This window comes from Pteropus vampyrus, unplaced genomic scaffold (assembly GCF_000151845.1).
Source record: "Pteropus vampyrus isolate Shadow unplaced genomic scaffold, Pvam_2.0 Scaffold110, whole genome shotgun sequence".
Lineage (NCBI taxonomy): Eukaryota > Metazoa > Chordata > Mammalia > Chiroptera > Pteropodidae > Pteropus > Pteropus vampyrus.
The window spans coordinates 1,747,532-1,757,727 of NW_011888891.1; the positions used below are offsets into that span (position 1 = coordinate 1,747,532).

The window sequence follows — 10,196 nt, forward strand, 5'->3', positions numbered from 1 at the left end:
ATCTACAGGAGGGAGACAGTAGGAATAATGCCTTATTGAGCACTGACTATGAATCTTAACATATTACCTATGTTATTATATTTAATCCTCATAACAACCCCATTAATGTGGGAACTATTATTTTCCCCAATTCTGCAGATGAGAAGACAGGCTCAGAGAGGTTAAGTGTCTTAACTCAAGACTGTAGAACTATAAAATATCGGAGCTGAGAGGCTCTAAATCAGACCATTCCGATTGCAAATTTCCTGATCTTAACCTCTAGCAAGATAGAAAAGGGAAACAAGAGCTTTTAATTTTCCTTCTCCTCTTACTCCACTAAGACCAAGTTCTGTGCAGCAGCCAGCCAAGCTGAGGACCAAACAGTTCTTCACTGAATCGGGCCCCCCGGGATCCCTGCACTTCCTCTCCTTCCTCAAAATTTCAGGCAAAAGTTGGAGAGGGAGTTTTGAATTAAAATAAAACTTCAACTAAACAGATGCCCAGAAAGAAGTTTATAGTGATGTTTTAAGTATTCTGATTGAGTGTTAATGGAAGATTGCAACTCATTTTGTTCCAATTCTTCACTTGGAAAACATTTTAATTTCTTTTTTTTTTTAATTTATGCCTACAGCACCTGGCCTTCCTAGGTGGTCTCCCATCCAAGTACTAACCAGGCCCGACCCTGCTTAACTTCCCAAATCAGACAATGGGCTTGTTCAGGGTGGCATGGCTATAGATTGTGAACTGTGGTTCCACTGGGGTGTGAACCCAGGACTGTGTAAAGCAGCCGTGCTAACTGCTACACTATGGAGCCACATCCAAAATATTTAAGATTTTAAACGTAAACTTTCCTGTCATGATAAATCAGGAACTCCTACCTTTGGGGAAAAGAAGCTACTTTGCATTTACTTCCTAAGGACCTTGTGATGAGTGAGGAATGAAGTATTTTCAGGGAGAGGTGCAGTAGGTGAAGCCCCTGAGTTGAAAAAAGTAGTCTCCACTGCAACTGAGAACACCAGGTAGCCACTGGAGGCTACCTCAGGTTGTTACATGTACTCTCAGCTCTTTACTCCACTGGGGATCCTTAGGGGAAGACACAGCAGACCGGTCGTGTACTTTTCTGGTGGCAAAGGATTTTGCAATGCATCCAGGTCATTATTGTAGATATCTAATAGCTAGATGCAGATGATGTAAAAATAGCCAGTTGAATTTGCCCTAAATGCATACGTTGATAGTTTTCTTTGGTCTGCCTTTTTTTTTTTTTTTTTAAGTTTAATTCTTTCATGTCACTCCCTTAGAGGCCCCATCCAAAAAACAGAGGAGGAAATAATCAAGTGATGTGTGGATTCTGGTTAGCTGAAGCCCAGAAAACCAAGTAAGATGATGGTTTCTTTGATTAGCAATTGCCATATTTTCTTCCCCCATAGACTCCTGATTAGTGATGTTTACAAATTTGGGGTTCTTTTTCAGGTTCTAAGTATGCCCTTTCTCTCATCTGCAGGGCAGAGAGTGACTCTGCAAAGGGAGAAGAAGAGGGGTTATTTCTTCTAGTCCATGAGGTCTTGGGGTCACTGTGACCCCAAGATCTTCGTGATTGAGGAAGAGAAAGCTTTTTCTACTCTCTCTCCCCAGCATATTGCAAATGGTGTTGGAACCTAATGTTGTCAACTGGAATAGCAAATCTGAGTTGTTATTAGTGCAAAGATGCCCTGAGGGGGTAGGCAATGTAGATGAAATCTGCAAGGGATGTTATGGGGAAGTGTGTTTATAATTATAATGGGATTTAATGTACACTGGGACCAGATGATGGCAGCCATTTAAAAAGAGATGCTTAATAAGAGAGGTCCCTTAATGACAGGCAGCAGGGCTCAGGTTATTATGGAAGAAGCACAATGTTTCACTGGGTGTCACAAACCATGTGCCAGGTTTTATGGGGTTCCTAACAAAGCTTTAGGGGGAGACATAGCAACCATTGCTGTCCGCTCACGGGCATAATGTCTTAATGTTGTCTTTGAAAGGGCATCTGTACGTAAGAGAAAGGCATTTTCTCCCTTTTGGATACCAGTAAGCACAAACGCACAGGCCCTGGGCCAACACTGAGTAGTTTTCAGTGATTCTGGAAATCTGCTTTATTCTGAGAAAGACAGCCTCAATTTTAAAACTAAAATTTTGTAGCTGTCGAGGGGTGCGGTTTCCATATAGTGTGCATGAATTGAAGCAGCAGGACTCCCATTAGGAGTAATGGGAGGCCCACGCTAAATCCCCAGGCACCGAGCTGAAAATTAACCCCCAAGTCCTCATCAGAAACAGGAACTTTTCTAACACTTTAGTGTTTCATTGTGGAGAGGCCAGAAAGAGAGGAAGTATGTAACATTTTCTTGTACCATTTAACTTTAAATAGTACAACTGTTTAACTTCTGAGGTGTTTAAAATTATAGATTTCAATCTTTATACTTTTCAATCCATGGCAGCTGTTTTACAACAGGAGTGTGTGCTATAGTTATATACGAAACCTGGAAGGAAATGCAGCGATAGTGTCACACTCACTGGAGGTGCCACCAAAAGCACCATGGTCCAGAAATACGACTCACGTCTAAGTTGCACTATTCTATATATTTCTCCTCAGATGTGAGAGAAGTATGTGGAAACTACTGTGTTCACCTCATACGGGACTCACCCACAGTTATTGTGTTACCTGTTCACACAGCTTATAACCAGTTTCGGAGTCTTTAAAGCAGAATATTTTCTTTCTCCTGGTGAAGAGAAAAGATGAGATAAGTGCAAACTGAATTTCCAGTTATACACTCTCAGAAGTTGAATTTCTGGAGAAGTTATTCTTCAAATAGAAGTGGTTTGTCAGGGGCGCACAAGCCACAGATAAAATGATTTAACTCAACGACCATAATTTAAGCCCATTATATTAAAATTATTATAGCAAAACAAATGTTGGTATCATGGAATTCAATTGGTAACATGGAATTCAAAATTTGAATGAATTTTTAAGATAAAATGAAAGACTACATTGAGTAATCCCTTAAGAAAAGCTCACTGCCTTTTTCCCGTTGTATGGGAGAAGAACGGAGGCCCTGTGGGGAAAGTCATTGTAGGCTATGAGCCAGGGGCCTTGACCCCACTTCCCTTGTCAAGCAGGTTCGGTTGTCTCCAGTCAGCCTTCCAGTCAGAATTAACATCTCCCTCCTCCATAAGTCCTTTAGCACTGTTTGAATGTTTAACATAGTATTTACCACCATCTGACTTGTATCGGACTACGTTTTGTGCATTATGACCACTCTCTCCTTTCTTGGTTTGTGGAAGGCAAGGTCTCAGTCTCCTTCAACTTAGTATTCCCTCCCCAACCCTCAGAGTAGAGTAGATCTCTGCTTCTTAAATGTTAACGAATGAACTAACTGAATGAGTGCCTCCACGAAGGAAGGAAGGAAGGAAGGAAGGAAGGAAGGAAGGAAGGAAGGAAGGAAGGAAGGAAGGGAGGGAGGGAGGGAGGGAGGGAGGGAGGGACATACACACCAAGTGCTTTAGAAATTCGGGAAAGGAGGGACCATTCTGTATTCCAACATTTAGTGCATAATTTTTTGTAGCTGTGGATTTTTCACCAACCCTTGAAAAATCAATGGGATATAGATACGGGCTGGGGATAGCTACTAAATTTAACTGTATACAGCTCCTTGTGGGTATAACTAGGTTCTATTTAAATTTATATCTCCTTCAGGTGCCTAGAACGAAGCTTTCCTCAGTATCCTAGGAGCATTAATAAATATTCATTAAATTGTATCGAATTAAAATTAATTGATTTGAGTCATACGGATCATGATTCTCACAATGGCCTCATACTCCCAATCCCAAATAGCTATTAGTTAGCCAGGCCAGGGCTGAAAGGAGAGTATCTGGTCTCCCGCTAAAGATACCAGTGTGTAGGACTGCTGACTGAACCCAGCACTAGCACATGAGACATTCATGAGGCACAAGTAGTGACAGATTATCTCTGCTATTACCAGGTGTGGTAATAGCTAGGTGTTCTGTATATGCCTTCCTAAGCACACAGTGGATTACATCCTTCAGCTTACCTTGCTGTTAGGTACAGGCCATGCGCTTGAGCTCTGGCCAGCGCATGGATTGTGAGAAGTCCATCGTGCCACTTCCAGGACTGGGCCACAAAAACTCCCACTGGAATCCTCCATGCCCTTTCCTTTCTGTGACTTGACCCCATGAGCACGTAGTGCTTGGAAGCTGAGTGATGAAGATGGCACAGCAAGATGGAAGAAGCTTGGTTCCCTGAGTTGCAACTTAGCCTGCCGACTAAGAACACCCACTGTGGACTTTATATAAACAAGAAATAAGCCTTGGATGTCTTGAGTGAGGTTGCCAAATAAAACACAGGACACCCAGTTAAATTTGAATTTCAGATAAACGATGAATAATTTTTAGTATAAGTATGTCACGAATATTGCACAGAATATAGTTATACTAAAAAATTGATATCTGAAATTCAAATTAAAATTTTTTTTTCTAAATCTGGCTACCCTAGTCTTTAGCTATTATGTGTATTTTAGGGTTTGTTTATTATAGGTTATAGCATTACCTTAATTATTAATACACTTTGTTTTGTTTGACTGAAGCAGCAGGGCCACAGTGTCTGAATTGGGATTCTGGCCTAGGACAAGGGACTTCCCCGACGTCTTCCGATAATTTGTTTACACACATAGGGCAGGACCATCTGGAGACTGGAGCATCCTATGTGGACAAGTCCAATGGGAAAACTAGGAAAGATCCCGACAGTTTCTATGAGCCTATTTTTCTCTAGCTGCCTCTTCTATTAGACTGTGAGCTCTGTCGGGACAAGGATGATGGTGGGTTTTACCTCTGTGCCTGCTGTACTTGGTACATGGTAAAAGCTGAGTTCTCGTTTGTGTCAGGAAAGCAGCATGTTTGCTGGAGGGCAGATAGGAAAGCATCATAATGTGGACCTATGCAAGACCTTAGGGAATAAAATTAGGACTGTTGAGGACACTGTCAAGCCAATGATCTCATCTTTCACTTCCTCCTTTGTTCCTAAATACCCAGTGTGGCATAAAGGGTGAGAGCTTGGGCTCCCATTTACTCACATGGGTCTACCTCCCACCTCTTAGGTCTTGGGTGATCTTGGATCAATTACTTAAACACCTTGAATTGCAATGGCCTCATCTATATTCTGGGGACAATAACAGTACCTACCTCACTAGACTCTCTAGGAAGATGCACAAGGGGTCCTTGGCCCTTAATAAAAGATCTGAAAATATGAACTATTCTTAGCAATGATGTAATGTAACCTTTCTTTCCACCCTCCTCCTTCGAAATGCCTTATAAATATTGGGGGTAAGGTCTTGTGATAGATAAATTTGAAATTTTTTTAAAAGAGTGAAAGATGACCTCTGAGTATTGACATAATAGTAGCTGTGAGCATGTTTGTGGCCTTATTCTCCTACTCTTCATCAGGTTGGCATAGGAAAGCAGGCAAATGCAGAGTAAGGCAGAGAGGGCAGGGGTGGTGGCAGTAATTTTCACCTTGTAGCATGACGTGTTTATTAGTGTCTACGTATGTTAAGCGCAGCAGCCTGGTCTCCTTGCATTAAATAGCAGTCATGCCCAACTGGCTCTCCATGTACCATTACTCCAAGTGATTGAGCCAATTTCTCCCTCTGCCATGAGTTTAAGTTGTAAACCTCTCAGCCAGACAGGGAGGCAATGATGGGCTGCCTGTTGTGATTATTATTAACCTTTAGGATGACACTTACCAGACCAGGGGGTTCTGTGGAGAGACTCAGGATGGGGCAGGCACAGACTACAGACTCCCACCACCCACCTCTGCAGAGGCTGCACGTGTGTGTTCACAATGGCCTTGCAGAGAGGCCCCAGGCCATCGGCCTGGGGTGAGTAATCTCTTGTGCTGGGTAAGTGATGGAATGTCGGGTGTCCTCTGTTTCATTTGAGTGGAGGTAGGAAGTGAGTTGTGGGAAAGCTGGAAAAGTTGTAAAAAGCTAGGTGCCCCAAAATTCAGAAGTCACTTGCCAGCCATTGTTTTTTTCTCTTTGCCATGTATATAGTCAGACCCTAAATTATCCAGTGGAAATTTGCAAGGACAGCGGCTACCTCCTTGTTGCCAGCTAATTCACTAGACCACGTATATTTAGCATAGCGATACTGGGGACCAAGAGTCACAGAGAGCTGCAGGGTTGGAGAAAGTGTTAATTCCTTAGAATCAGACTAATGTGGGTCCCAAACCCAAATCTGTCATTTAATAACAATGTAAAATTTGGCAGAGTTCTTCACGTAAGCCTTGATTTCTTCACCCATATAATGAGAATAACCACAAGAAAGTTAAGAAAATTGGCCATGATCCCACAGTTCATAAGGGACAGAACTGGGATGTAAACCTAAATCTGTCAGATTCCCAAACCTGCCTCTTTCCTAGACACCACTCTACTTATGAGGAAGGTGGCTACTGGGATCTCAGAGGAGGTCCATACCCTCCCAATCTCTGCTTTTTAAAGCCATCTCTTATGCCCTGTGTATGAGAAGCAAATAGGCTAAGATCACATATGGTTCTAGAGATATATACGTTAGACTTCAGTTAAAAAAAAGTCTTCTCCCACTCCCTCACCCATGTCTAAAATTAAAATGCCAAAAATATTGCCAGGAAGAAAAATTTGGTGAAAAGCAAGAAAAACTGAATCAGCTACAGAGCATACTGTGAGACATGGATTTCTCTGGTTTTTTTGAAGTCCCATTCTAGAGGAGCTCTCAGTCATTAGAGATTGTCTTTCAAGAGGAAGCACTCAAATAAACTGTGCCAATATTTGACTGTGTTGAAGCTCTTTTCAAAGGCTTGATATCCTGTCTTCCCTGAAAGAGAATTTTCCTCTATCGAGTTTACTTCAGTAACAAGGGAAAAAAAAATCTCCTCCAACATGTCTTTGGAATGTTCTGGAATGTTTATTTATTGATTTTCTGTTAGGTAGATTGGAGAGAACATGGTAAAATTATACGAACACTGGATTTCTAGTCAGAGGACCTGGATTCAAGGCTAGCTCTGCCCAAACTTTCTGTGTAACTCTGGGCAAGTCACTTAATCTTTCTATACGTCAATGTTTTCCTCTGTAAAAATGGAGACATTATAAGGAAAATGTTTCTAACCATTTTAAAGTGCTTTCCTAGTTATTGAGAAGAGCCATAAGACCTGTCTCCTATGTATTATCTGACCCTGAGCAAGTTACTTTCCCTCCTTGAGACCTCGGGTTCCTTTCATGGAAAACATGAAAATACTGGACTAGTTTTATAGCCAAGCCTGTTTTTGCTTGTAAAATTCTATAATACTCTGTGAACTCTATCAAATACACTGAAATTTGGTGCTGGCACCCTCTGGTTGAGAGAAGGTATGATATGGGTGTGTTTAAAGGAAGAGGTCTTTCTTTATTATAGCTTGGATTCCCATCCCGAGGGAACTCGGTATTGGGGAGCCTCCTACCTCCACACAGGAGCAAGCAAAATGGAGGAGGAGTGAGAGTGAGCTGGACTTCAACTTGTCCAGGAAATGGTAAGGTGCTTCTGTCAGTGATGGCTCTCTGTGGTTCTAGAAAGAAAAGGAAATATCAGTGGTGAAGCCATGACTAGGTCATAGAGGAAGGAGTGGGGGATGGGGCATGGCAACTGTAGTTAGGGGAATGTTTAGCTGTGACCCAAATAAGGTGACCTTGGTACAGAGAAGGGGATAGAGAATTAGACAGAGATACAGATGTAGATATAGATATAGATATGCTGCTAAGAATCAGGTCTAGAAACACGTTCATTCCTCTCTTGTTCAGAAATCATGACCAAACATTATACACCTGACTCAATGCAGATAACTAAAGGTTGCTAGTTCCCACCTCAGGGCCTTTGCACTTGATATACCTGGCCCCCCATGCAAATATCTCCTGCCATCATCACACAATACACTTGTTTCCCTGTTACCATCTCAACTCAAACAGCACTTCCCCAGAAAAATCCTCCCTCCAATTGCCTAATCTGGAGCTGCCTCCTGCCCCTGTGTGCCCTCTGGGGGGAAATTGCTTCCTTTGTTTATAGGACAGCTTGTTTATTTCCTGGCTCCCCTCCCTGGAGCCTCCCTGGAGCTCTCCTCTAATTAATGTAAGCTTCATGAGGGCAGAGGGCTGGACTCTTTCTTTCTCTTTGTATCCAAAGAACCAGGAGGATGCCTGCATATAGAAGGCTCCTAAAATTTGTTCAAAAACTAAAGAACACAATAAGAAATGTGCTACCTTTTTTTTTCTCTCTCTCTCTCTAGGAAGGCTTAAACAAACAGGCAGCATGTCCTTGAGCATGAGGGATTCTGGCCTGAATAAGGAACAGCCAGGGACTGAGAGGAGTCTGTCCTTCCACAGGCTCTGAGGTAGCCGTACTGATTGCGCTGCAGTTATTTTTACTGCCACTGCTTCCAAAAGAAACACCCTCATGCATCACGACAACCTGCTCCCTAAGGGTGTGCCAGCCAAGGCGAAGGCAAAACGAGTGACAACGTCTGGAATTTGTATAGCACTGTTCCCAGTACTTTCACGTCATTTTACCATTTTGTAGATGAGGGCACCTAAGCTCATAACGAGTTTAGGACTAACTGCAGGTCTGCCCATAGCCAGTGTTCTTGCCTTTGTATTTAAGCATTCTACAAATGAGCACAGGTTTGGGGGCTCCCCAAGCCCATCCTCCATGGAGAGATCACAGCCAACTACCTACAGATAGGTCCAGTAAAATGAATTGGTTAGCAGGGCCAGGAATAGGGTGAGTCAGGGGAGGCACCTAGGGTGCAAAGTTTAAAGAGGCATCACCTCCGGGCATTTGCCCTATTCTAAGAGTGGCGCCACATTAAATTTTGTCCTCTGGGCATCACGCTTGCCTCATCTAGCCCTGCCTCTGCTCACTGGAGCTTTCTGCAAGTTTTCTCTCCTTTCCTCTCGTGTCATGTAATATTTCTTTGTCTAGAAATATCATCGACATAACTAGAAGATAGATTGATCTTGGGGAGGATTTGGCTCACTTTACCAGCTTGCTTCTAGCCACTTATTGGCATCCTCTCCTTCAAATGGCCAGTGGCATTATTTTTCTAAAGGACAGATGTCACTCCTCGAATGAAAACCCTTCAACAGCTCTTCTCATGGTCTACATTTTTAAAAAGGCCTTAACTACTTGGCATGGCCTTTAAAGCCTTTGTAATTTGGCACCATCCTACGTCTTAAATGTTGTCAGGCTTCCACACTTTTGGAAAGGCTGTGCGTTCTACCCTTTCCTGTCTGTTTGGGCCAAAGCCATTTACCCTTCAAAGTCTAATTCCAAGGTCACCTATGCTCGATATGATTCAAGAATTGGAGCAAAGCTGATGTGAACCCAGCTCACCACTGGTGGCCAGATGGCTAGTTTGTTGTAGGATGGCAGTGCTAGGCTGAGGGTTGAGACCTGACGAGTTAGCCAGGCCTCCCAGGGCTCCTTCCCCATATTCTCTGCACTAACGGGGTGGGGGAGTCACCTTCAGAACTTGGCCTGGGCAGTGCTAACTTTATAGCCGGGCTAAGTGTGACTCCAGCTTTTGAACTAACTGGTTTATATCTTCCTGTGACAATGTGGGTCTGAGTTGTTGGTAATGAAATGAAACCAGTTTCCCAAGTACCTTGGGACCTCCCCATCCGCCCAGGGCCTGTTTTTCTTTCGACTTTGCCTTTCAGCATTCAGGCTCCTCCACGCTGCCAAGGTGGGGATGTGTAACTGGTTTGGAGCTTTAATAATTGGGCTGCCAGCCCAGCCTTCCTCCTGGCTCTGCTCTTCCTCCTCGCTTTATGTCTAACTTCTCAGCTATTTGTTTTCTTCCTCCTCTGTGTCTAACTTATCTGTTTCCTTTGCATGATCTTGAGAATCAGGCCAAAGTCAGGCTGATATTTTGGCCCAGTCTCCACAAGGAGTTCAGATCTAAGATCTTTATTCCTGGAAAGAATGTTCATGTATGTGTTGGATTGGGAGAGGCTTTAGAGAAAAAAGAAAATGCCTGTATGCTGTGATAATAGCTATAGTAATAAATAATAATTATACCTACATAGTAACTGTGCTGAATGATTTTTCATGCTTTTTCTCATTGAGCTTCACAACAATCCTAAATAATAGGTAATGACTGCTCTATA

The 10,196-nt window shown here is 42.8% G+C and overlaps 1 pseudogene; it reads right to left on the bottom strand.

Annotated features, from left to right (window-relative positions):
- Positions 1-601: 601 nt before the first annotated feature.
- LOC111743297 lies at positions 602-717 on the bottom strand (annotated as a pseudogene).
- Between the last annotated feature and the right edge of the window lie 9,479 nt (positions 718-10,196).